Genomic DNA, 26,015 nt, shown 5'->3' on the forward strand with positions numbered 1-26,015 from the left:
GCTAGCGCGTCCTCCATTCTATGCGTAGGTCTACTTAGTGCATGACTATGTAGTGTGGTCAATGCATTCAGCGAAGAGTCTGAGTGCTGACTGTCCAACTTTATTTTACAGGTCACTGTGGCTGCCAGAGGACCCCCAAACAAGGTAGTAGAGGGAGCGCTATCCTTCTGTAAAACACTGCCGTTGACATCGCATATAAGGGACTAAACCGCCGGATCGGACTCATGTCTACGGCCCACCTTCACACGAGTGTATGCGTATTTGCGCACGCATGAGCATAGCGTTTATGCAAAACTATGGGGTTTTTTTGTGCACAAATCAGCATATTTTACTATACTGCATGTTCATTTGCATGCAGCCAACACATGCACCGAGTGAAGTGGCTAATTAGTCTAACGAGTTCCAGATGTGTTCCTTATCCAGCGGAATTACGCAGCGTTGCATGCATTTGTGTATTGCATGCGTACTTGCGCGCACCCCTTATTGACTTCTATGGGGACGTTTGTCCCCAAATATGCCAAAAAATGTGTCACCTTTTTCGTGACAGAAATTTTTGCAAAACATGCGCATGTCAACCAACCAATTAGAATCAATGGATTTTATACTCTGCGTGTTGCACATGCAAATACACCCGTGTGAAGCCGGCCTAAGGCTTCCTCACGCAGTGGACTATTCTCACTGTATTTCCACACCAGTATATGATTTTGCTGTATATCTGGTGCCGACTCAGAGGGATTGTACCCATTACATTGAAATGAATGTGAAATTTGGGCAACAAAAAGATTGTTTCGGTTTTGAAATTTCGCAGTAGACTTTTTCCGCTGTGAACGGGCTTTGGTAACTCTCCATTCACTAACATTATACATCTCTGCGGAATGTTCATGCTTAAAGGTTCCACAACTAGTTCACCGTGTGTGACAACGGCAGGAGCCCAGCTGTCAATCACTGCTAATCTCCTATGGCGATCGTACATAACATAGCCTCTCAGCACGAGCAATCATAGCGACAAATATGCAGCATGGTGCCTTAAAGGGGTTGTCCCGAGGCAAAAGTGAAAATTTTTGTTTTGCCCAGTCCCCCTTCTAAAGCAAACATTACAATTTACACGTTTAAAGCGTTTTTAAAGATGGTTTATACTCACCATTCCAGCGTTTCATGAACTTCTAAAAGTTCATCTTTAAAGATGGCCGCCGGTTCTTTCCCAGGGATGCACTGCGGTTTTCTCTCATGGTGCACCGCGGGCTCTGTGCGGTCCATTGCCGATTCCAGCCTCCTGATTGGCTGAAATCGGCACACGTGATGGGGCGGAGCTACGCGATGGCGCGTAGAAGGGGGCGGAGCCAGAACGCCGCTCGTGCCCGGACCGACCAGAAGGGAAAAGACCCTTCTGCGCAAGCGCGTCTAATCGGGCGATTAGACACTGAAATTAGACGGCACCACGGAGACGGGGACGCTAGCAACGGAGGGGGTAAGTGAATAACTTCTGTATGGCTCATATTTAATGCACGATGTATATTACAAAGTGCATTAATATGGCCATACAGAAGTGTATATCCCCACTTGCTGCCGCGAGACAACCCCTTTAACTTAGGTGGTGTCCCACCACAGCAAGTTATCTCACAATATAGGGACAACTTGCAGATTATGGGGGCCACCAATCCCAAGAATGCAGCCCCATCGCATCCTGAAGTGGGGGCATTACATTTTTAGAGTTGTAATACTTTACTTGAAGTTTGACGCATTCTCGGTAGACCCTCATATGCTATACATTAATTTTAAGAATCCACCAATTCCTGTCATGCTCTCCATCTATTAGTTGCTTTTAACTCGTCTACAGCTAGGTTTTTGTGTTGGCTGTGTAAAGCTTTAGAAATTAATTTTTACCTTTAAGTATTTTTGTAGCTACCAAAGGCTATTTTTTTAGCTGCAAAAAAAAAAAGAAAAAAGGAAAAGGGTCCACAAACTTTTCATAGCAGTAAAATCATAGGTTACCACTAGAGATGAGCGAGCATACTCGTCCGAGCTTGATGCTCGTTCGAGTATTAGGGTGCTCGAGATGCTCGTTACTCGAGACGAGCACCACGCGGTACTCGTCTCGATTAAACGAGCACTGACCATTGAATTCAATGGAGCCGGCAATACAGCCGGCTCTATTGAAAGCAATGGGTTGCCGGCGTACGCGGGATGAATTGTCGGGAAGGGCTTAAATATATAAGCCCTTCCCTACAATTCATCCAGAAATGTGTAAAAATAAAAAAATAAAAAAAAAAAAAAAATATATATATATATATATATATATAAAGTGGATTATACCCACCTGATAATCAGGTTTCCAGTAGTCTCCACGACAGCACCAATGAGATTGCCTCCTCCTGGTAGGACAGGAACATACTGAGAGGTTAAAAGCTCCCCCCCTTCCCCACTTTCCTCAGTGGATTCTAACGAATTGCCGGGGCAGGAGCTAAACTTAAATTTTTTCCCCTAACCGGGGTTTTTTAATTTTAAATTTATTATTTTATTTTTCTAGGGCGGGAAAGGTACGGGTGCTGTCGTGGAGACTACTGGAAACCTGATTATCAGGTGGGTATAATCCACTTTTTCCCCCAGTCGTCTCCACGACAGCACCAATGAGACGTACCAACTAAAGTTTATTAGGGTGGGATTGCTGCCGAGAGGACTTTGCGGCCGAAGGCCATGTCCTCGTCCTGCTGCACTTTTACCCTATAGTGTTTAGTAAACGTGTGGGGTTTTTTCCAGACTGCGGCCTTGCAAATTTGCTCGACCGAGGCTGAACTGTGTTCGGCCCATGAGGACGCTACTGCCCTTGTGGAATGGGCTTTAAGCGCTAACGGGATCTCCTTCCCGAGGGCTTTATAGGATTCTATGATGGCCAGGCGGATCCACCTGGCTATGGAACTTTTCGCTGCTTTGCTACCCTTATTTGGGCCACTGAACTGGACGAACAGGTTGTCATCCCGCCTCCAGTGGCTCGTTGTATCTATGTAGGTTAGGACTGCTCTCCTAACGTCCAGGCAGCTTAGGGTTCTTTCCTCCTCGTTTTTTGGGTGGCTGAAGAATGAGGGGATTATTATATCCTGGGACCTATGAAAATCTGACACTACTTTCGGCATAAAGGCCGGGTCTGTTTTAAATATTAGTTTGGTGTCTGTAATTTTCATAAACGGGTGGCGGATGGACAAGGCCTGTAGTTCGCTAACCCGTCTTGCGGATGTAATGGCTACTAGGAAGATGGTCTTGATTGTCAGCGTTCTTATAGGTAGCGCTTTGATCGGTTCGAATGGTACCGCTGTCATGGCCCCTAGAACCCAATTAAGGTTCCAGTCTGGGAACAGGTTTATGGGCCTAGGGCGTAATCTAGCTGCTGCTGTTAGGAACCTGTGGACCCATCTATCGTCTGCGAATTTTGTGTCGCAGATAGCGCTAAGGGCTGAAACCTGGACTTTTAGGGTGCTCGGGGAGAGGCCCATCTCTAAGCCCTCCTGCAGGAATTCTAAGATTAGCGGAGTGTCGGGGATAGAATCCCCGCGATCCCTTCCCTGTCTCCATGAGGAAAACTTTCTCCAGACCTTCTGGTAGATCAGGTGGGTCGTCTTTTTCCTACTGGACATTAGGGTTTCTACTACTTTCTCTGAGAATCCTTTCTGTCTTAGCGAGGATTCCTCAAGAGCCATGCCGTTAAATGGAGTTTGTCTAGGCCGGGGTGGTTCAGTGGCCCCTGCGATAGAAGATCCGTCCAGGTAGGCAAGGTGACTGGGTCCTGGACGCTCAGTGTTGTCAGAAGACCGAACCAGCTTCTTTTTGGCCAGAAGGGGGTCACTAGGATTAGCGTGCATCCCTGGGTTCTGAAGTGTTGTAAAACCCTGGGGATTAGTGGTATGGGAGGAAAGGCGTAGGCCAGTCCTTGTCCCCAGTCCTGGCCCAGGGCGTCTACCGCTATCGGACGATCTCCTGGCCGGAGGGAGAAAAAGTTGCCTACTTTCGTGTTCTCCCTGGTTGCGAAGAGGTCCAACTGTGGGGTCCCCCACCGGTTGGTTAAGATTCTGAATGCCTCTGGGGAGAGGGACCACTCTCCTGGGTCTATCTGCTTCCTGCTGAGGAAGTCTGCTTTTCCATTTAGTGTCCCCTTTAAGTGGGTTGCCGTGATCGAGAGGATCCGGCCCTCCGCCCAGTGAAAGATTTTCTGTGCGATGCTTTGCAGTGGGGGAGATCTTGTGCCCCCTTGGTGTCGTATGTGAGCGACCGCGGTGACATTGTCTGACAGTATTTTTATGTGATGGTTCTGTAGCGAGTTGCCCAACTGCTGTAGAACCTGCCAAACTGCCTGTAGTTCTCTGAAATTTGAGGATTGTTCTTTTATCCTCTGAGGCCAGGGACCCTGAAAGAATTGGTTCCCCACATGCGCTCCCCATCCACAGGCGCTTGCGTCTGTTGTGATGTGGATGGCTGGGTTTTGTAGCCAGTGAACCCCTCTCCGCAGGTTCTCTGGGGATGTCCACCAACGCAGGGATGTTTTTGCCCTGTTTGGGATGTACATCCTTGCCCCTAGCGAGGACTGCCTTTTGTCCCACGAGGATAGGACTACGGCCTGTAGGGCTCTGGTGTGGGCCTGGGCCCATGCTACTCCTGGGATGCATGATGTCAAGCTCCCCAGAAGAGACATTGCCTCCCGAATTGTGCAGAATCGTCTTCGTAGGAAGGTTTTGACTATTCTGCGGATTTTTTGTATTCTCTCCTCGGGTAGGTAGGAGCATTGCGATTCTGAGTCGAGAGTTATTCCCAGAAACGTCTTCTGCTTGCCGGGATCTAGGCTGGATTTTTCCCAGTTTATAATCCATCCCAATGATTGGAGAAGTTGTAGCACTGTCTCCAGATGTTTGGTTAGGAGTTTTTTGGACTCTGCTATTAATAGAATATCGTCCAGGTACGGTACTACTAGGATCGATTTTTCTCTCAGGTGGGCGGCTACCTCCGCCATAATCTTGGTAAAGATTCTGGGAGCTGAGGATATCCCGAAGGGCAGGCATCTGAACTGGTGGTGCTCTGTTCTTCCGCCCATGTCCACTGCGAACCGCAGGTATTTCTGTGAATCTTTGTGGATCGGGATGTGAAAATACGCGTCCTTCAGATCGATGGACGCCATGTAGGCTCCTCTGGGGATCAACTTTATTGTCGAGGAGATGGTTTCCATTTTGAATCTCCTGTATCGGACGCAGGTGTTCAGGTCTTTCAGGTTTATTATCGTCCGGTGTTTCCCGCCGGGTTTTTTTACTAAAAAGAGCCTGGAGTAATAGCCCTGGGTTTCCTCGTTTCGCGGTACGGGAGATATTGCGTTTAACCGCTGCAAGTCGCGCACGCTTTGCCCTAGTAAATGTAGCTGTTTTTTTGGGGCTCGCGTGGTAATGAATTTCCTTCTGGGGATGGATACCAGCTCTATCTGGTATCCGTGCTGTAGGATCTTTGGGATCCATGGGCCCCCGCAGATTGCGGCCCATTGATCCACAAAGCTCCCCAGCCTTGCCCCTACGGGGATGGCGTCAGGGTCTTTGCTTCGGCTCCCCCTGATGGGGGTTGAAGAGGATATTCCTTCCTCTGCCCCCCTTGGGGTAACTCCAGCGGCCTGTCTTGCCCTTGCCTCGGTAGGCCTCGGGCTGCTGCATTGGGGCCCGGGGAAAGGTCTTCACTCTCTGTGGTTTTTCCTCAGGGAACCCTTTTTTCCTGTCGGCCGCCTTCTCTAGAATTTTATCTAGGTCTGGTCCGAATAGAAATTGGCCGTAGAAAGGGAGGGCACACAATTTGTTTTTTGAGGCCAGGTCGCCTGACCATGACCTCAGCCATAACACCCTTCTGGCTGAGTTAGCGCGGGCTGTGGCTTTTGCTGAGAGTTTGACGGTCTCGGCTGCGGCGTCCGCTAAGAAGTTAGTGGCCATGCGCAGTATGGGAAGGGAGTTAAGGATCTGATCCCTCGGCGTTTTGTTGGTCAGATGTAGTTCCAGCTGCTCTAACCATACCCCCAGGGTCCGCGCCACGCAAGTGGCTGCGATCCCTGGCCTAAGGATGTTTGCCGCTGCCTCCCATGATTTCTTTAGGATTTTTTTCTTTTTTTTTTTTTTTTTGTTCTGGCTTCTCTCAGGTTCCTATTTGAATTTTCGCGCTCCTGCGCTAAGCCCCGCCCCCTCCGCTCCTAATGCAGACGCGATGACGTCATCGCGCTGGACGTGAGATGCGGCGCCCCGCCCCCTGCCGTCAAAGGGCTTCCTGGAGCGCCGCGCTGTAATTTCTGCCGGAGGACGAGGGGGACTGAGGCTCCCGCTTTGAACCCCCTATGGGCCGCCGCGGGAGGAACCTGGCCCGGGGGTTACCACCCTGATGTGGCGTCCCGGGAGTCGTCTGGCTGCGAAGGGATGACAGGGTGAGCCACTGCCTTCCGATCCGCCTGTATGCTTTCGCTGGCTTCTCCACCAGCTCCTCTCATAGATCCTGCCTCCTGGCAGGACAGGAAGACACTGAGGAAAGTGGGGAAGGGGGGGAGCTTTTAACCTCTCAGTATGTTCCTGTCCTACCAGGAGGAGGCAATCTCATTGGTGCTGTCGTGGAGACGACTGGGGGAAATATATATATATACATACACACACTTACCTGGTCCCGGCAGAACGATGTTAGCCCATTGAATTCAATGGAGCCAATCAGAGGCAGCCCTCACTCACCCATTCATGAATTCATGAATGGGTGTGAGTGAGGGATGCCTCTGATTGGTCAGGCTGTGACCAATCAGAGGCATCTCATTCAGCAGGCGGGGATTTTAAATCCCCGGCTGCTGAATACTACTCACAGCTGTTCAGAGCAGTTCAGGAGAACTGCAGCCTGCAGCGCTGAACTCCGCCTGCCGGGACCAGGTAAGTATATATATATTTTTTATTTTTACACATTTCTGGATGAATTGCAGGGAAGGGCTTATATATTTAACCCCTTCCCGACAATTCATCCCGCGATCGCCGGCAGCCCATTGCTTTCAATGGAGTCGGCTGTATTGCCGGCTCCATTGAATTCAATGGGCTAACATCGTTCTGCCGGGACCAGGTAAGTGTGTGTGTGTATGTGTATATATATATATATATATATATATATATATATATATATATATATATATATATATATATATATATATATATATTTTATTTTTACACATTTCTGGATGAATTGGAGGGAAGGGCTTATATATTTAAGCCCTTCCCGACAATTCATCCCGCGTACGCCGGCAACCCATTGCTTTAATAGAGCCGGCTGTATTGCCGACTCCATTGAATTCAATGGGCTAAAATCGTTCTCTGCCACAGCTGTTACAGCTGTGGCAGAGGAGAACGATCTTTACGCTGACAGTGGGGGGGGGGGGGGGGGTCTCACTCTTGCCGCTATTGTGGCTTAATAGTGGTACCTGGGAACTTGAGATGCAGCCCAAAATGTAGCTCCTCGCCTGCCCTATTCGTTTCTGTGTCGTTTCCATCACTTTCTTGTGTTTTGCAGATTTTCACAAATGAAAACCTTAGCGAGCATCGGCGATATACAAAAATGCTCGAGTCACCCATTGACTTCAATGGGGTTCGTTACTCGAAACGAACTCTCGAGCATCACTGAAAGTTCGACTCGAGTAACGAGCACCCGAGCATTTTGGTGCTCGCTCATCTCTAGTTACCACAATTATAGGTCCAACCACAAGGTTTCCCCCCTGTGGAATAAATCCTGGTTGCTAGCAGCTGCCACTATGCGGTTCTTTTTGAGTCTAGGACTTGTATATCCAGCACTGAACTCAATAGTGATTCAGCTTTCAGTACTCAAACTCCCCAGTGGTGGCAATAGTCACCTAGGGAGAAAAAAGTGTAAAGTGTCCAGAAGTGGCCACCATTCTAAAAGCCTCTTGACAAAACAAAAGTTCAGATTAATCTGTGTATAATATGCCCATTTCTGCATCACAACAAAGGAAGAAAATATATACTTCAAATGCCATGTGAAAACCTGATCCTATCAACCCGTACAGCAGGTACAGCAACCCCCCTCACCCCCCCTAACATGGGGCACAGCAGTTTTTTGCCCCTCTTAGCACAGTACTACACATCATTCACACCTGAGATTCTCTTCAATCTCCCTCCCCAATTTCTACAAAATCCTGGCTGAAACAGCGCAGTTGGTGTTGGACAGAAACAAAATTAACCCCGTTATGTCCATTTTGGTCTGTTTGGTTCCATCTTAAGACTGATCAGAAAATTAAAAGTAAAAAAAAACACTTTTCCCAGTTTACACACTTAGCAAGGTGTCCAAAAAAATTACAAACTATTACACATTTTATAATTTCTCATCCGGTATATGCCATGAGAGATAACCCGTATAGACACAACCGCAGTTTTTTCTCACCCTGCAACTAAAATAAAAACTGTATAAAAAGTGATGAAAGAGCATGTCCGCTGCCAATCTAAAGGATTTGGGCACCACAAATAACGTTTTAAGGGCGAAAAAAATTCAAGAAGAACACGAATATTCAATCAAAACAAAAGAAAAAAAAACAAAAACTTACTCATAGAATACAAGAAATTTAACATCAAGACATTTACCACGGGAAAACAAAAAACTTTAAATCAAAGAAACTACCGCAAACGTTTAAACACTTGACTACTTTAGGCTACATTTTGTAAAATGGTTGGTTCTCATTTCTTCTATGAAGCTTTTAATATAACCCAGAGGCTTTCTTAAGAGGTTGGGCACCGTTTCCTCACCTCATAGTCGAGTTCTTCAAACTGAAGTTCCATTGAGTGGCCAAGTCATTTTCAGGGTACCGCCCTCTTTTGTCGCCAAGTTCTTGCAAAGCTTTGAGTTATGATTTGGGTCATTCTTTTGCTCAATAATGAATCCATACTCAGACAATCATTTTTTCCCTGCAGGGACTGAATGGTGAATATGGATTTTGTGGTACCCTGTGTGTTCAAGAATTCAGTTGATTCTATACAGTGTTCTCACTCCCCCATAGGATAGCGCCCCCACACCATTACAGACCCTTCATTTTTGACTGTTGGTGTATTGCAGTGGGATATCATATTTTCATTCGCCGAGCGTCACACGTATAGATTTTTCTTTTACTCACAAAAATCTCAAATTTGGACGCATCCATAAACACTTCAAGTCTTCTACAGTCCGATTCTTGTTTCTGTGCCCATTACAGACACTTTATTTACTGCCTTAAGCAGTTATTTACACATTGCATCTCTACCGAAGAGACCAGCTGATCCAAGTCTCCTTTTGACAGCTCCCACATATACCCACTTGTTGTGGCCCAAGTTGAAATGTGCTTGAATTTCAGGAGCAGTTTGCTGAGTCTCTCCTTTGAAGAGAAGCATGATGGGCTTATCTTCTGCCCTCGTAGTCACCTGTGGGATCCCACTTCGTGGATGTTTTTTAATCCACAAAACACTTGGTGTATTGAATAGCTGACCTGGGGATGCTCCGTTTTGAGGCAATGTCATAAATGTAAAGACTACCTTGAGTGTAGTGTAGCTAATGGCGTTCATCCCTTGGCCACATTTGTTCGTGCCGAGAACTTCCCAAATCTTCTACAACTCACTAACTGTAAATCCTTATGACGACATGATATAAATATTACTCTGACTCCTTATAAATTACTTGATTCTCACTTTTCTACAACTCATTTCAAGTAGCTAAAAGGTATCATCCAAGTTGTCACTTGGTTTTTAGGCTATGTAAACAGGACTCATTCAATCTTTGAGCGTCTGCCTGTTTACTGTGAAGGGAGGCAGGCGAGCCGTAACGCTCTCCGGGCCGCTCCACCTCCATTCACAGAGTAACTACCGATCCCATATAGAAGTACAGGAGCAATAGTCGCTAAGACAGCTGTCGGGCACTAATGAGCCCCACAGTTGCCCAATTTAAAAGGTCTTTAAGAGTTTAACAGTAGAAAAAAAAGCAGAACTATATTAAAACATGGACAACGACAGCACCCAGCAGGGTGTTAATTGTTCATAGTCAACCGTTTGCTTACTTTTAGGAGGCTACATTCAGAATATTTAGCAGTTTATTAACATACGGTAATATCTTAAAGGGCTAATGCCCAAAGCCGGATTTCCGCTCCGTACAACGCGGCATTTCACCACAGCTATTAGATTTTATTGAACCCAATAGCTGAATGTGCACGCTGCTCTGCAGCAGGAATACGCGCGGACGGCTTCCATTGTAGTCAATGGAAGACAGCTAGAGATGAGCGAACGTACTCAGATAAGCACTACTCGTCCGAGTAATGTGCTTTATCCGAGTATCTCTCCGCTCGTCCTGAAAGATTCGGGGCGCTCCGCTGCTGACAGGTGAGTCGCAGCGGAGAGCAGGGGAGAGCGGGCGGGAGAGAAGGAGAGAAAGATCTCCCCTCCGTTCCTCCCCGCTCTCCCCTGCAGCTCCCCGCTCCGCAGCGCGTCCCGAATCTCAGGACGAGCGGGGAGGTACTCGGATAAAGCACATTACTCGGACGAGTAGTGCTTATCCCAGTACGTTCGCTCATCTCTAAAGACAGCCATCACGCTACACTTCCGCTGTAGCACAGCGGAAGTATAGTGTGAATACGCGGCCCGCCCTCCGCGTCATATGACACTGCCGGCGCATCATGTGCTGTACTGCGCATGCACGTCATGCGGGAGCTACACAGCAGATAAGGAGGGAGTATGGGGTCATTGGGGGGGAGGGGCGCCGTGACAGACTCCAATGCGGTAATCCGCTTGCGGAGTCTGTCACGGCTGTGGGCATGAGCCCTTACAGTCACTGCTATCGCATTTTAGCCAATCTCCAAATGTTCATGTATCCAAAGACTTTTGACCAGCAGTTTACCCCAAAAATGGTAAAAACTGCAGCTCGCCCCACAAAACAGTTGCACTCACGTTTCTTGGATGAGCATTGCATACACCACCTAAATATGTCCCAAGGGCTTATTCACACTTTTGTATGCAAGTGGTGCCTTAGTTTCTCTAACCATGAAGACTTAAAGGGGTTTTGTTGTAACGGAGAAACCCTGCCCACCTGCTAGGCCCAGCCTAAAATTAAAAAAAGGACCACATAATCACTTCTAGAGCCTTGGGGTGCAGTTGAAAGCCACCGACAACTTCTGGTTAGACGGAAGTCAGGTGTCCGCTGCGTCCACGTACACTTGAGTATGTACGGTGATGTATATAAGGTGGCACTGCAGCCATCTGACTTCTGCTGGGCCATCTACCTGAAAGTTGGCGCCGATACTGCCGGTGGCTCTCAGTTGCGTCCCAAGGCTCCAGGAGAGGCAACTATGCGATCCTTTTTTCTGATTTTAGGCTGGGCCTAGTGGGTGGACAGGGTTGTGATGTAACGAAAAAACACTACAATACACACCTCAAGAAAAATATGTAATCAACCATCTCAAACAGAATTAAAGGAATGTTCTCTTTTGGTCACTTAAAAACAGGAAAAAAAAGTGCAAAATAAAATTCATGCCCCGTTAAGCATCTTCTGGAGATACAGAAGTGTTAAAGGTCACGAAATTCTGTTTACTGACATTAATACTGTAACCTTTCTATGAACCTCTAAGTAAAGTGAAGACCGAGGCTGTTCTGCTGGTCACAGAGCCCTCGGGCCTATTTCACCTAGTAAAAACTCTGTATTTAGAGGAGTCCGTGCAAGAGAGGTGTGAACACTGCCAACACAAGTTACACCATGTGACCGGAAAGTTTAACGCAGGGGTCACCTCTGATCTCTTACCATTTACTCATTCCAAGGCTATAGTCACATTGAATCTGTACTAAAAAGGGGTTTTGTACTGTGGATGGGATAACTATGATTGGAGGGATCCGATCACAGGGATCCCCATTGATCCTGAGAACGGGGGTCCGAAGGAACGTAGTGAAGGGTTGAGCGGATATGCAGGCGCTGTCATTGAAGGTAATGGAGAAGCAGCGCGCCTGTGCAACTTCCTCTTTCATTCCCTCGTGGCCCGACCAAACCCCCGTTCTTAGTATTGTGGGTTTTCACAAGTCGCATCCAAAAAAAAAAATCATCCCCCTATCCTGTGAATAACCTGTCTCGGCAAAACCCCTTTAAATTCACCATATACGCTGGGAAAATTTCCCGGTGTGGTCCAAACGTACAATCCCACATGTGCACCTCTGCTATACAGTTACATGTAAGGGAGTGTTCACACGATTCTGCCTGGCACAAATGCCTGAAATGAATAGACAGCTACTCAAACTGAGATCCTGGTCTCCATCTGAGTAATACCGGGAGGTAGATGGAACCGTAGGCTATCGGGCATTGGCATGGAACATGAGGAGATACACCAACACGTGTTGTAAATAACCCATTAGAGACAAGTGTTGTATACTTTTCCTTGCAAATGCGTCTTTGAACTGAAAAGTGTATTCTATGTTCTTTAGTACAGTTGAAAAAGGTATGTTGGCACATGCCCTCCAAACATATGCCAACAAGCATGCCCTCGACATACATCAGGTACATTGGATCCTATAGATGCACTTGGCACAATCACTGGCAGCATTCCAATCGCACATGCCGAACATACAATAAACATGCTGTGTGAACATGGCACGCCTTCGTCATTACCTCACCGACATTCGCGGTCTTGCCAGCTCTTGTGACATGTTTTTGTATGTGTTAGGCCGCCTGCACCTGACCGGGTTATTAACGATTGGACTTAGGGCTCATATCCACAAACGGGTTTTCACTGTGTACTGATACGCAGTGAATGGAGTCAAGGAAAGTCAATGGCCTTTCATTGATACACGTACGTGTAGATACTGCGTGTCAATACGCATAAGAAATAGAACGCAGCATGCTCTATTTCTCGGCATACCACGCAGCATGAGCGCTGTACATCTGTATAGGCAGCGCATGTAACGCTTTCCACACCCAATACATTGTGTATGGGCACTGATTTCATATGCAACCCCGCTCGGAAACAGGGCATGGAATTAAAAAAAAAAAAGCCACACTGCGCACCTCCGTGAAACCAATGACGAGCATATGCATTCGTATTTTAACCCCTTCCTGACCTGTGCCATACATGTACGATGCTCGTCGTATACACTTTAAATGCCAGTCCGTTCTGACAGCGTTTAAATGCCCCGATTGGGAATCAGATGTTCCGACACAGCCCCTGTGATGGGATCGCAGGCTGTCTTCCAGGACCCTAAAGCTGCCATGAATTATTGTCCATTAGCACATCTTAATAGAGTGCCAGCAAAATTACAGTATGATGCAAGGGAGATATTGTATTATACTATAGAAGCAAACGACTGCAAGTTCAAGTCCCTTATGGGGACTTTAAAAACAAATATGTAAAAAATAAGTAAAAAAGATTTTCATTACTAGAAAACAAAGTGTAAGAATTTATATTGCTGCATCCTTAGAAGTCCTATTAAGATCACATTACTAATCTCACACAGTGAAGGAAGGTCAAAAAAATGCTAAATGGCAGAATTGAGCTTTTTAGTCACCCTGTCTTCCAGAAAAAATAAAGTAAAGAAAAACAAGTCAAAAAGTTGTATGTACACCAAAATGGTACTAAGAACTATAGGTTACCTTGGAAAAAAAACACGAGCCCTTGCAAAACTCAATCGACGAAAAAGTTATGGGGATCAAAAGATGGCAACATTTTTTTAAAGCTTTTTCTTAAGCAGCACAACTTAAAACTATAAATCTGTCACTCACCCACAGAATGAAGATAACATGGCATTTACTGCACTGTGAACACCATAGAAACAAATCCGCCCAAAAACTGGCACAATTGCATTTTTTTTTAAATTTTGCTTCACTTAGGCCGCCTGCAGACGAGCGGGTCGGATCCGGCGGCGAGAATTCTCGGCGCGAGACCCGACCCCAGCGCCTGCAGAGACTAGCGCGTACTCACCCGCGCCCCCGGATCTTTCATGTGCCGGCTGCCGGCGCATGCGCAGACCGGAGCCGGCGGCCGGGTGTCATTTCTCTGCGAGCCCCGCACAAAAAAGGGACATGCCACAGTTTGTTTGCCGCGCGAGATTTCGCGCGGCCGTCTGCATAGGAGTGCGTATTGTAATGCACTCCTATGCAGGCTTTGAGCGGCGGAAATCCTGCGGGAAATACCGCTGCAGGATTTCCGCCCGTGTGCAGGCGGCCTTAGAAAGTTTTAAAAAGTTTTCCAATACATTGAAAAATATTACTCTTTCCACAAAAAAACAAGTTGTCATGTCAACAAATAAAATAAAGTTATGATTTGAAAGTGGAGGGAAAAAAAAAAGGGCTGCAGCGGGAAGGGTTAATTACTTTGGATAGACTAGAATGGGCATATTTATTTACATAAAACGCTAATGTTGCATTTCTAAAATAAGACTGAAATATACGCCCTTGTAAATAGATACATGCACTAGCTCCATATTACCGTCTACAAAACACGGACCACCTACAAACTGAAAGCCCCCTAATCTGACAGCCAATTTACAGGCATATTTAAATTAGCGCATCAGTGTGATGTCCTAACAGTGTATGAAGTTCTGAGCGGTGAGGGGAGATCATAGGGAAAAGAAAGCGCTATCGTTCTATCACATGATCCCCTACCATCAGTAACTCTATAAAGGTTCATGTGACGCTCACACAATGGCTGTTGGGAGGGTCATCTACACCGTGAGGCTGACTAGAGGACTCTTTTGGCGCTGATGGGGTGACAGTGTTTAGATGCTGCTGACAGCACTGGGCATGGCATCCAAGTGGTTGAATGGCTACCCGGCAGCCGAGGGTATACATGTATGCTTTTGGTGGTGAATAGGGTTAAATCTCACTTTGCATTTTAAAGGGAGATTCTCCAGCAAATAACATGCATTTTTTCCCAGCAGCACGTAAATGAGATTTCCTTAAGGCCCTCTTCACATGAGCGCGTGCGTATTTGCCGAATTAACTATGCTTTTTCCGCACACATCGGCGTATTTTACTGTACTTTTTGCACGCAGAAAACCTTGTTTATTTGCAGCAAACACTGCATGAAATGGCCAGTCTGAATGAGTATCAGATGTGTTCTTTCAACGGAATTCCGCAGTGTTCCATGAATCATGCAACCCCCCCTCCCCCCCCCCCCCCACTGACTTTTATGGGGACCATTGGTGCGCAAACACGCAGAAAAATAAAGCATGCTGTATTTTTTTGGTGCAACCAAAATGCACGCACAAAATATGGAAATGTGAACGAACCCATTGAAATCAATGGGTTCTATTCTCTGTGTATTGTGCGCTCCAATACACCCGTGCGAAGCCGGCCTTAATCTGATTCGCCTTGCTTGTACTTGCTTTTCCTCTTGCAAATCCACTGTGTGTGAACATACTTTCACTACACTGGAAAGTGGCATTCATGTGGGTGGCTAGATTAATTTTAAAGTCACCAACCTGGGACCCCGGCCAATCAGGCACCCATCAGCAACGCAATGCACAGGGGGCGGAGTGGAAGCTGCTGCTCCGATCCCTGTGTAGTGGCCGATGCTTGTAGCTTCAGGTTCGGGCTCTCAAAAAGTCAGTGCGAGTTGCGGCTACATTTACAAGCATCAGCCACTAGGGTTCAGAGCGACGGCTTCTGTTCAGACCCCATTGTATGGCAGCACTGACAGCAAGCCCCATCAGCTGACTATTGGTCCAAGCAGCGGACCAGAGCCGACTATTGATTACCTATCCTGATGATACGTCATTAATAGTATTTTGCATGGAAAGCCCCTTGAAGTATCAGTTTTCTAACTTGTACAGAAAAATCAGCTTGATGTGTTGCAATGGGAAACCGCTATATTATTGGTTTAGGCTCTGTTCACAAGAGCATAATCCTGCAACGAGGTCCGTTGTCTCCATGTGCGCACTGCTGATACTGCCTGTGGCAACCTGTGAAGAACTAGCAGGATAAAGCAATATTCACACAACGGAATCCATGTTGGGTTTTTTAGTGGAGATTCCACCTCAAAAACTGCGGCAGAAATCCGCAGCTAGGCCCTGCATGCCAACAGATCCACACCATGATTTGGCCCTTTTTAATGAGTAAATCCACGTGCGGAATTTCCGACAAATTCCGCATCAGTAAGGCCTCATGAGCGTAATACGTCTTCCTGCAACATAGTACCAATTTTGTATCATGGACTCCATTCACTGTGTATCACACAGCCATGCGACACGCATAATATGCGGTGAAAACGCGGTCGTGGACATGACCGCTAAAGGCATGTCGCTGTTTTCTCAATGCAGATTTCAAATCCCCCTGCGGAGAAAACCTGCGTCATACATACTGCAGCGGCGTGTTACAATGACCGCTATGGGCCGCTACAGAGATGCAGAATCTGCAGCAAATTTCCTATGCATTAATATATCCCCAAAGTGGGGGAAACGTACGACCACATGAGCCAGTCTGACATGTGTAGCTCTGTGCCGTGTGTAATGGGAAACTCCCTGTGATTGCTAGATCAGAGACACCTGGGACCAATATCTGAGTGCTGCAACTAACGACTACACATGCACGGCCGCACTGCAAGACACTTCAGACAGTGCAGCCATGACTCCAGTGCATTTCAGGCCACAACACTGCTGGAGACAGACTGAAGTCTACTTTAGCGAATAAAAAAAAATACTTAAAAGGCTTCTATAGCTTGATAAAAAAAGGCACAAATGATGCACCTGCACTGCAAACATTAACCCATTCCTTCCCATTCATAAAGTGTCCTCTGCTTAGGATGCACCCCTCCCACTCTACAAGTCCAGAACAGACAGCTGCTAAGAGCAACTCCCAATCTGGCGGTCCCGCCAGCCATTGCATGGTCACTGGGACTATGACACAAGGTGGCGTTATGCCAATTGTGGCCGGCACCTGTACTCATCACTTCTGTCACCGGGACAAGGCCAGCCACATTCACTGATTCACTGCCTGCGGTTTACATGTAATAGGAGCCTAATGTACTGGAAAAGACCCCATGTGACAATCTGTATACCTTGAAGCCCTGGCCCCGATCACTGCAGTTCACAGAGGGGTTAAAGGGGTGGCCTGGTTAGAAACGGAAGCAAACTGAAAGAATCTGTTCGTTTTTTAACAGATCTGTGCACTGAATCCATGGAAAAAACCCGGAAGCTAGGGTTTGAGATCCAGATCAGGTCAACACAAAACGCAGGTGTGAATGGGCCCTAATGAAGGTTACATAGACTTCTCTGATAACTGCCCTGTTAGGATACTTTTTCACGCAGCGATAATCATTCGCCAGAGCGATAGATATCAGTTTACTCGGTTTAAACACAAAGTTTCTTTTTTTACAGGATCGTTCCGCACGCCGTAGCAATAAATGAGAATGACTGATCGATCGGCGTTCAAACCAAACGGTTAACGAAAGAGCCAACCATGATTTTTATGCCTGCATGAAATAAACAATGACCGAGCGAACGACTGATTGGTCATCAATTACGGCCCGCGTTTACACTGAACTTTTAGCGGTCAAATTTAAACGGTCCAGTAATTTATTTTTTTTGCGATAATCACTCTGCATAAAAATCCCCTTAAAAAGACCATCACCAGGGGAGGTAAGTATAAAACTTAGGCTGGAGAGGTAAGTATAAATAACACTTCGGCTGGGGTCACACAGGTCGCATTCCCAGCGGAAATCTTGCGATTTTGCCTAAGCGAAAAAACACGAGATTTCAGCTGGGAAAGCGCAACTTCAAAATCCGAAGGACTTTGCCGTGGACATTGGATAGGCACGGCCGCATGCTTTTCCGTTGCGACTGGCGCTCCCACAAAGACGCACGCCCGAAACGCAAAAAAAAAAAAAGACATGCTGCGGCCAGCGAATCCACGCCGGAGCACGACAGATTTGCCGTCCCATGTGGACAATTTCTGCATGCCATAATCGGATAAATGGGACAGCTGAAGAAATTGTGTGAATTGGCGCTAACACCACAAGCTTTAGGAGCCAGTCACCGCCGTCCAAGCGCTAATATCACGATAGTGGCCCAACCAAAACAGGAGTGCAGGCAGTCTGATAACGGCGTTCAACAAGCATGCCCCATGCCCTCCAGCGGGCACGTGCCTGGTAAGGGCTCACGCACACGGGCGGATGTGTCCTGCGTAATACTCGGTGCTAAAAGCCCATGGATTTCAATTAGGACGTTCACACCTGCGGTTTTTCACACGCGTATAAAAAAAGCAGCACAGAATGCCAATCGTTCAGTGCGTCTCATTCACTCATACAGCCACTAAATGATTCTTGTTTGAACGAGCCAACGATGTATCCGCCTGTCTGCACAGGCGGCACGAGAGCCAACGAGCCGGCAGTGACGTCACTCGGTCGCTCGTACAAACGAGAATCGGCTCATCTAAAAAGAGCCATAGGCTGCGAGGGATTTAACATACGGCCATGTGTGTAGATACAATACGCAGCCACCATACGCCCACCTGAGCCCTGAGACTACAGAGCAGGCTATCCCACACATACTAGAGCAGTACCCGCACAGCGCCCCTCCGATAACAAGGAGAGAGGAGGAAAGACGCTTCCACATCTGCGTCGGGTCGGAAGAAAGCGCTGCATGCAAGCCCGAACGGAGCGAGAAGGCGCAATCCCTGCCGCAGACGAGAAACCCACCATATGTGACCGTAAGAGAACGTTAAGTTGCTTTCACGCCTGCGGGGGGGGGGGGGTCGGTTCAGGCTTTCCTTCTCTCTGCTCCGTTGTTGGAGAAACTTAAAAAAACTTTTCCCAGTTGCTTTCAAAGGGGTTTTAAAAAAAAACAAACCTAAAAATAGAAAGTCCTCGATTTACTTCAATTCTGTCAGGTTAATTTTTGGGGATGAAAAAATAATGCCACTTTCCCGTCAAAGAAGCTGAAACTTTTCCGTTCACTTTTTGGGGTGTTTTTTAGACCCCGTTTAAATCAATGGGAAAACAAAGTTGCAATTTTATTTTGGTTTCTCTCCTCTAAAAACAGCAGAGTGACGGAAACCCTGAACTGACCCCAGCGCAGGCGTGAGACCGCCCCAAGGCCCCTCCCACACACGCGGCTTCCAGCATGCAGAGCAGCGTTGTTGTGCGCGTTTGCCTGCATCGCTCCTACATAGTTGCACAGTACCGATGCACGGTCAGCTGACGGCACCTTTTGGCCTCGGGGTGAGGTAAGTTTTACAGCATTTTTAACGCACCCCATTTATAGCAATGGGCGCTGTAGGCTGTAAAAACCGCCCTGCGGCGCTGTGAAATAGAACATCCAGCGCATGCTGCACCACTCGTCTCAGGCCCCACTGCAATGAATGGAGGCTGCACTGCAGCAGGTTCAGCGCGTTAAACGCTGTAAATACCGCCTGTGTGACAGAGGCCCAATGCAGCCGCCTGCCACAATGGCGCCCTCACCTGACTGAGCCCTGCCCGTGCTAGTCATGTCTGCACCACTGATACCCGCAGCCAGCTATGGCTCCCTTCTGCTGCGGGGCAGCCAGCGACCCTCCGCCGCTGCAGATAAAGGGCGCCAAGGCCAGCCGCCTGCAGAGCTCCGCGTCGCCCGCTGTTCCCGCGCTTTCTCCCACACTCACATGTTGCTCATGAACCCCGCGCCGTCTCAGCATCCGAGGCGTGTTGGAGGCGCACACCAGACGAGAAACCATCCACGGCGACCCTGCTGCCAGGAGCCCGGGCACAGCGCTGAGCACTCTCCGCACCGCGCAGCACTACAAGGCGCTAGCGAGCAGCCGCCGCCCGCGAGGGCAAGATATAGCTTCCAGCCGTGACGTCACGGGGGCGGGGCGAGTGGAACGTTAACCCTGCAAGGGCAGAAGTAAGAAGAGAGGCGTGAGAACGCAGGTGGACGGCATTGTGCTGAGCTGCCCGCACTGTACGGCGCTCGCTTGGGATTATCTCCCCGGTAGCGGTCAGTAACGGGCCTCGCTGGCCGCCTTTTGTAATGATGGTGCCATCCGCCGAGTGAGCTGCTTGCTGCCAGTTGTATACTATGGTGCAGTCTACGTTGCAGCTGTGTTCACACCTGCGGGTCTTGTTAAGCGGTTTTGGTTGTTGCAGTTTTTTGAAGCCTTTCTTGGTCATAAGAGGGAAAAAAAATAAAGTATAGGTATGCTGTTTTTTTTTTCCCTTGGATCCACTAACCTAAAAAAAATTAATTAAAAAATGCACCCAGCACAAACCTGCATATAGAAAACTTGATTTGTCTTAACACTTGGGCTTATTTACGGTACTATTAAAAATATGACAGTTTTTTCTGGTGCAAATTGCATCAAAAAACTGTCCTGCGTGCTTTGTGCCACATCAAGGGTATAATTACACGGGTGAGGGCAATTGTGGTCCGTGAAAAACTGACTTTTTTTTTTTTTTTTTAAATGTGCATTTTTATTTCACTTTTTTTTTTCGTTTTGTGGTCCCAATTAGTAACCTGCATTAAGAATGTATCACTCATAAAAGTGCCATGCGATTGCAATATATATTTTTTAATGTTCCCACAGAAAATAATGGGTGACTTGAAGAATCTCACAAAAGTAGGACATGCAGTGATTTTTCAAACATAGACTATCGGTCCAAGAGGAAAATCGCTCTTGTGAATTAACCTCTTCCAATCCAATTTGTATTCTGGTTTTCCTAGGGGGCTTACTCTTTTTCTGCCGTTATACTACGGCGCTATCTGCTGGCTAAAGCCAGTACTGCATGATGTGACACGTTGGATAGGCTCCGACAGCAGAGAGGCTGGCAATATACAGTAAGAGAATCCTGATGGAAATCTTCCAACATCGGAGCTGTACAGCCTTAAATCATAATGTCTTTAGACGTCAGACAGTGGATTGGAAAGGGTTAACTCATTCAAACGATTGTGTTCTTTTCCCGAGTTCTATTTATCTCTGCATCTGACAGAACTCACATGGTAGAATCACCTGTGTGAATACACCCTTAGGGCTTATTCTGACGTTTCTATATCAGCCTGGTTTTCACGCCCAGCCGATATACGCTGTCCCTCTCTGCAGGGGGAGGAGGCGGGCCAGGCCGGGAGCAGCACACTGAGCTCCCGCCCCGTCTCCACCCCTCACCACTGTTTGCAATGGGAGGGGCTGGATGGGGGTGGAGCTAAATTCCATTCATCCCGCCCCTCCCATTGCAAATAGTGGCGAGCGGGCGGGAGCTTAGTGCACTGCTCCCGGCCTGCCTCCTCCCCCTGCAGAGAGAGAAAGCGTATATCTGCTGGGTGTGAAAACCTGGCTGATATACACACTTTGGAATAAGCCCTTAGGCCTCCCTCACACAGACGTTGGTGAAAGCACCATGGTTTAAATCACAACGCTTTGCTGCGTTTTCGGCCGCAACGCTGCTGTGGCCAACGCTGGCTTCTGGCACTCCTTATTGTTGATGGGGAGCGCTAAACACCTAAAAATAGAACGGACTCCGCTTGAAGGTCGCGGTCTGAGAGGCTGTGTCAAAGGGTCTATTGAGAACAATGAGAGCCTCTGCCAGTGTTTACTGCTGCCCAAAAAGTGCAGCGCTAAACACTTTAAAAAAAAAGTCTGTCTGAGGGAGGGAGGCCTTATGTGTCTTTAGTCCCTTTTAGAAAAAATTTTTTCTGACTTGTCCGAAAAAGTTGTTGCTTAGTGAAAAGGGGTTTAGCCTACATTGCACGAAATACTTGGAAACTGCATCAAATCTTGGTGCAATTTTGAAATAAACTAAGGCAATTAAAAGATGGTCTAAACTTAGCCTTAAGTGGGTTATCCAGGTTGTAGCTTCTCAGTAAAACCCTATTATCCATGCACTAACATAAAAAATAGGTATATATTTCCCTCTCCCTGCTTTGTCCCACGCTAGCAATCCGGGTCTTCCCTCTGACGTCATATTTACAGGCTTCCATAGCCTGTTAACGGGACGTCATAAGCACTGCGGCCAATCACAGAGCTCAGCTCGATTGCTATCATTGGCTGCAACGCCTGTGACGTCCTGTAAAGCAGGCGGGACTGCCGCCTGAAAACAACAGAGGGGTGAGGACGGAGCAGTGGCTTGAATACAGCATGTAGAGGTGAGTATATGCCTATTTATGTTAGTACATGGGAAATGGGTTTTTACAGGGGAGCTACAACACTGACAACCCAACAGATTTATCATCCAGCAGAGTCATAAATCTGGTGCATATTGAGACTAGTCTACGTTTACACAGTCTCACTTTTAGACAGTATTAGTAAATAAGCCCAAACATGTTTTTTGGAAAAGCACTGCATTTTTTGATTGGAGTTTTCAGCCAAGCCAGAAGTCTGTTCTGAGGAAAGATTTAGGGTGCTTTCATATGAGTAAAATTAGTCCGCAAGGCGCAGTGAAAGATGCAGAAATGTCCACACCAAAATCCGCATTTAGACATGTGGGTATTGGAGTGTAATTCCGCAGCTGCAGATTAAGCTTCAGCTTGCAGAATATTTTTGCTCATGTGAAAGCACCCTTATATGTCTGCCTGCCTGCTGGATCCATTCCTGACCTTGGCTGAAAATAAATTGTGGTGGCGTTTTACAAAAAACCGCTGTGTGTGAATCTGCCCTTCTGCTTCCCAGCTAGCTTATCTATGCTCTTCAAATCACAGGCCATGTTAACAAGTTACCATACATTGCAACATAACAGGTAGCCAATAACCCTGCATATTAAACCGGGAGATCTTGATCATAAAATTGCTTTCTTCCTAACGCATGTACAATGTGATAGCTGGGAGAAGTACCTGTAAAGACAAAAGTTGTGATTGCGATCCTGCAAATGCAGATTAGTCATTAGTGTAGCAGTAACACTCCTTACAAATAATCACTTCTCATAAGGATCGTTCTGCGCACCCTAAAATCCTATCCTTGAGGGCAGATGGATGCAAGCAGCAGTGATACTAATGCAGGAGCTCTGATTTACTGCTATCATACAGTAGATGAAATGGACAGCGCCTATACTGGAAATGAGCATTCTATAATAGTACTTCCTGGAACTATAGGTGAGGGAGGTACTGTAGGTACCCACTAGAATCAAAGAAGTTAATAGAATTAATATGCCAGGCTACAAAACAAAGTAGTTGATTACTGAGTAAATGCCACTTTGCACTACTATCACAGCTTGCTGGTTACATGTAGGTATAGAAGATCATAGACTTTACACTACTATCATTGGATGCTGGTTACATATAGGCAAAATAAGACCATAGACTTTACACTACTATCATTGGATGTTGGTTACATATAGGCAAAATAAGACCATAGACTTTACACTACTATCATTGGATGTTGGTTACATAGAGGCTATAGAAGATCATAGAATACACTACTATGACAGGATGCTGGTTACATATAGGTATAGAAGATCATATACTTTACACTACTATCATTTGATGCTGGTACATATAGGTTATAGAAGATCACAGACTTTAGACTACTATGACAGGATGCTGGTACATATAGGTTATAGAAGATCATAGACTTTACACTACTATGACAGGATGCTGGTACATATAAGCTATAGAAGATCACAGACTTTACACTACTATGATAGTATGCTGGTTACATATAGGTATAGAAGATCATAGACTTTACACTACTATGACAGGATGCTGGTACATATAGGCTATAGAAGATCACAGACTTTACACTCCTATGACAGGATGCTGGTTACATATAGGTATAGAAGATCATAGACTTTACACTACTAGGACAGGATGCTGGTTACATATAGGTATAGAAGATCATAGACTTTACACTCCTATGACAGGATGCTGGTTACATATAGGTATAGAAGATCATAGACTTTACACTACTATCACTAAATGCTAGTTACCTATAGGCTAAAGAAGATCAAAGAAGCTTTTCTTCCTGATTACTATGTAACTTCTAGAGATCCTGAAATCTGAGATGAAATGCACTTTTTTTAGATACCTCTGTCTGATTGTCAGAAATTCAGCAACTTACCTTTAGCTGTCAGCCTGTAAAAGGATGCTGTGTCCCCAGATGGATGTGAAATGCAGCAGCTCTCACCTATAGCTTGGCTTTTTCTTCCAGTTGTGGCTGCAGTGAGGAGGCTACTCTACATGAACCCCATGCAATGGCTTCTAAAGGACTGCATAAAATAAAGTAGAATCATAAAAAAGAGCCTTCTGCTCAACTAAGGAGGCAAACAAAGGAAGGGCTGGGAGATGAGGCGTAACAATGTGTGTATTCTTGCCCCCCTTTTATTATGATCTTCCCCTTTTATTACTGCTCTTTTAATTAGAGATCTATCTGCTGCATCTTCTGGGTCCTGGAAAAAAAATGGGGAGGGGGAGAGAAAAAGGGTGGTGTGAAATAATAAAAAAAAAGGGGAGTGGGGTTCGGTGGAGAAGCTCGGAGATGTCTGGAGATAAGGAGAGCCCCGGTACGCAGCCCGTGCAGCGGCTCTGTGCGCTCTCCACTACACCTGCCCGGGATACTGGAGCTCTGCGCTCTGCTCCTGTTGGCGAGCTCAGGCCACGCCCTGGATGAGCGCGAGGGGGCGGGGCCATGCATGCTATTAGCGGCTTTGGAAGATGTGCAGGCTATTAAGCGCTGCTAATTACCTCTGTATAACGCTGCTATGTAGACGAGCATGCGTTCTGTTTTCTGGTCGAGATCCAGATGACTCCGGCGGCCAAGGACTTAACAAGGTCACAGGGAACTGGTGGGCTGCTCCTCCTGCTGCAGGGATTTCTTAGCGAGCATCCTCTGTATGTGATCGCCTTTCATCTCATGTTTAGCATGACCTCGATGTGTGTTTCATCTCTGCCAGTCCCTCCAGTGATAGATTGGCAGCTGAGGATGGAAGATGAGCATGGCATGCATGGTGCTAGGCACAGGACATCGCCTGCATTCATCCACCTTGAAGTGCTGCCACTTTACATTGGAGGATGCAATCATGTTATAGGGACACTGGTAAATGCTTCGACCACCATCCACAGACTTGTGCACTCCACACTTTCCCTCTTGCCCTTTGTTTCCATCTGCAACAATGCCATGAAGATTTATGACATTGCATCAGCCGAGCCTGCATGTAGGAATTAGAAGTGTGGCTGAAGGATGATGAGTGTTAGCAAGCTACAGTAGTGATGGCCTGGAGCCTAAGCATGACATGAGGACAAGTCACTTGTCATTCCAAAGTGTATGTAGTTACTAAGGCTGGAGGAACACATGCTCAGCCCAGATTTCCCAGCAGCACCTCAACTAGTGCACAAAGCTACATGCAGTCACTTGCAAGGAATGTTAAAGAACAGAGTCCACTAAAGTTAGCACAATTCTTACATTTTATTGGTGGAGATCAGAATGCTTTAGCTCTTTATTCATATAGTAACTGAGAGCTAATGATGTTGCAGAGCTGAATTTGTCATTTACTTAGTGTGTTGTTAAGATAATGTTGCAGTGACAAACTCAGCTCTGCTACATTTTACTTAGGAGTTACATGTGGAGCTTATTGATGTCTGCTTACACCTTGGCACCTAGAATCCTGCGATGATGTGCTGCTGTCCTGTAGTGTCCTGCTTCAGGACCTTGGAGAGCTCCTCCGGGTCTCTGCTGCATGGAGCTGTTCTCCTTACTTGCTCCCATGCTTTAGGATTCTGCACAGCAGATCTCATGTAGAGCAGGACATGTATGAAAACTGTGCCCCTTGGACACACATGATTTATGTTTTAAGGAGGATCAGCAGTAGTTATCTTATTCTGGGAGGTTGTATAATAACATATCACAAAGTTCATCCATCAATTCCCCTCTTTAAGGGACCTAGTAGGCAATGAATAGAGTCGTTTTGGTCATGTAAAAAAAAAAACGCCATGTCCCATCTTGGTAGATATTACGTAATTGAAATCAACAGGCGTGCATAATATGCAGAAAAGCTGCGTGTATGCTGCGTATTTACGCACAAAGTGAATGCGATTTTGTGCGTTCTTTTTTTTCGCATATTTATATGAGTAAAAAGACTCCCATAGGCA

The 26,015-nt window shown here is 46.7% G+C and overlaps 1 protein-coding gene across 1 annotated transcript in view; it reads right to left on the reverse strand.

Moving 5' to 3' along the window:
• The window catches only part of ELAVL2 (ELAV like RNA binding protein 2), a 98,987-nt gene extending 74,659 nt beyond the window's left edge, over nucleotides 1-24,328 (reverse strand). Inside the window, exon 1 of the mRNA XM_066602012.1 lies at nucleotides 23,989-24,328. The gene's annotated coding sequence lies outside the window, so the exon portion shown is untranslated. The remainder of the gene's footprint in view (nucleotides 1-23,988) is intronic.
• Between the last annotated feature and the right edge of the window lie 1,687 nt (nucleotides 24,329-26,015).

Source organism: Eleutherodactylus coqui, chromosome 5, assembly GCF_035609145.1.
Source record: "Eleutherodactylus coqui strain aEleCoq1 chromosome 5, aEleCoq1.hap1, whole genome shotgun sequence".
NCBI classification, from domain to species: domain Eukaryota; kingdom Metazoa; phylum Chordata; class Amphibia; order Anura; family Eleutherodactylidae; genus Eleutherodactylus; species Eleutherodactylus coqui.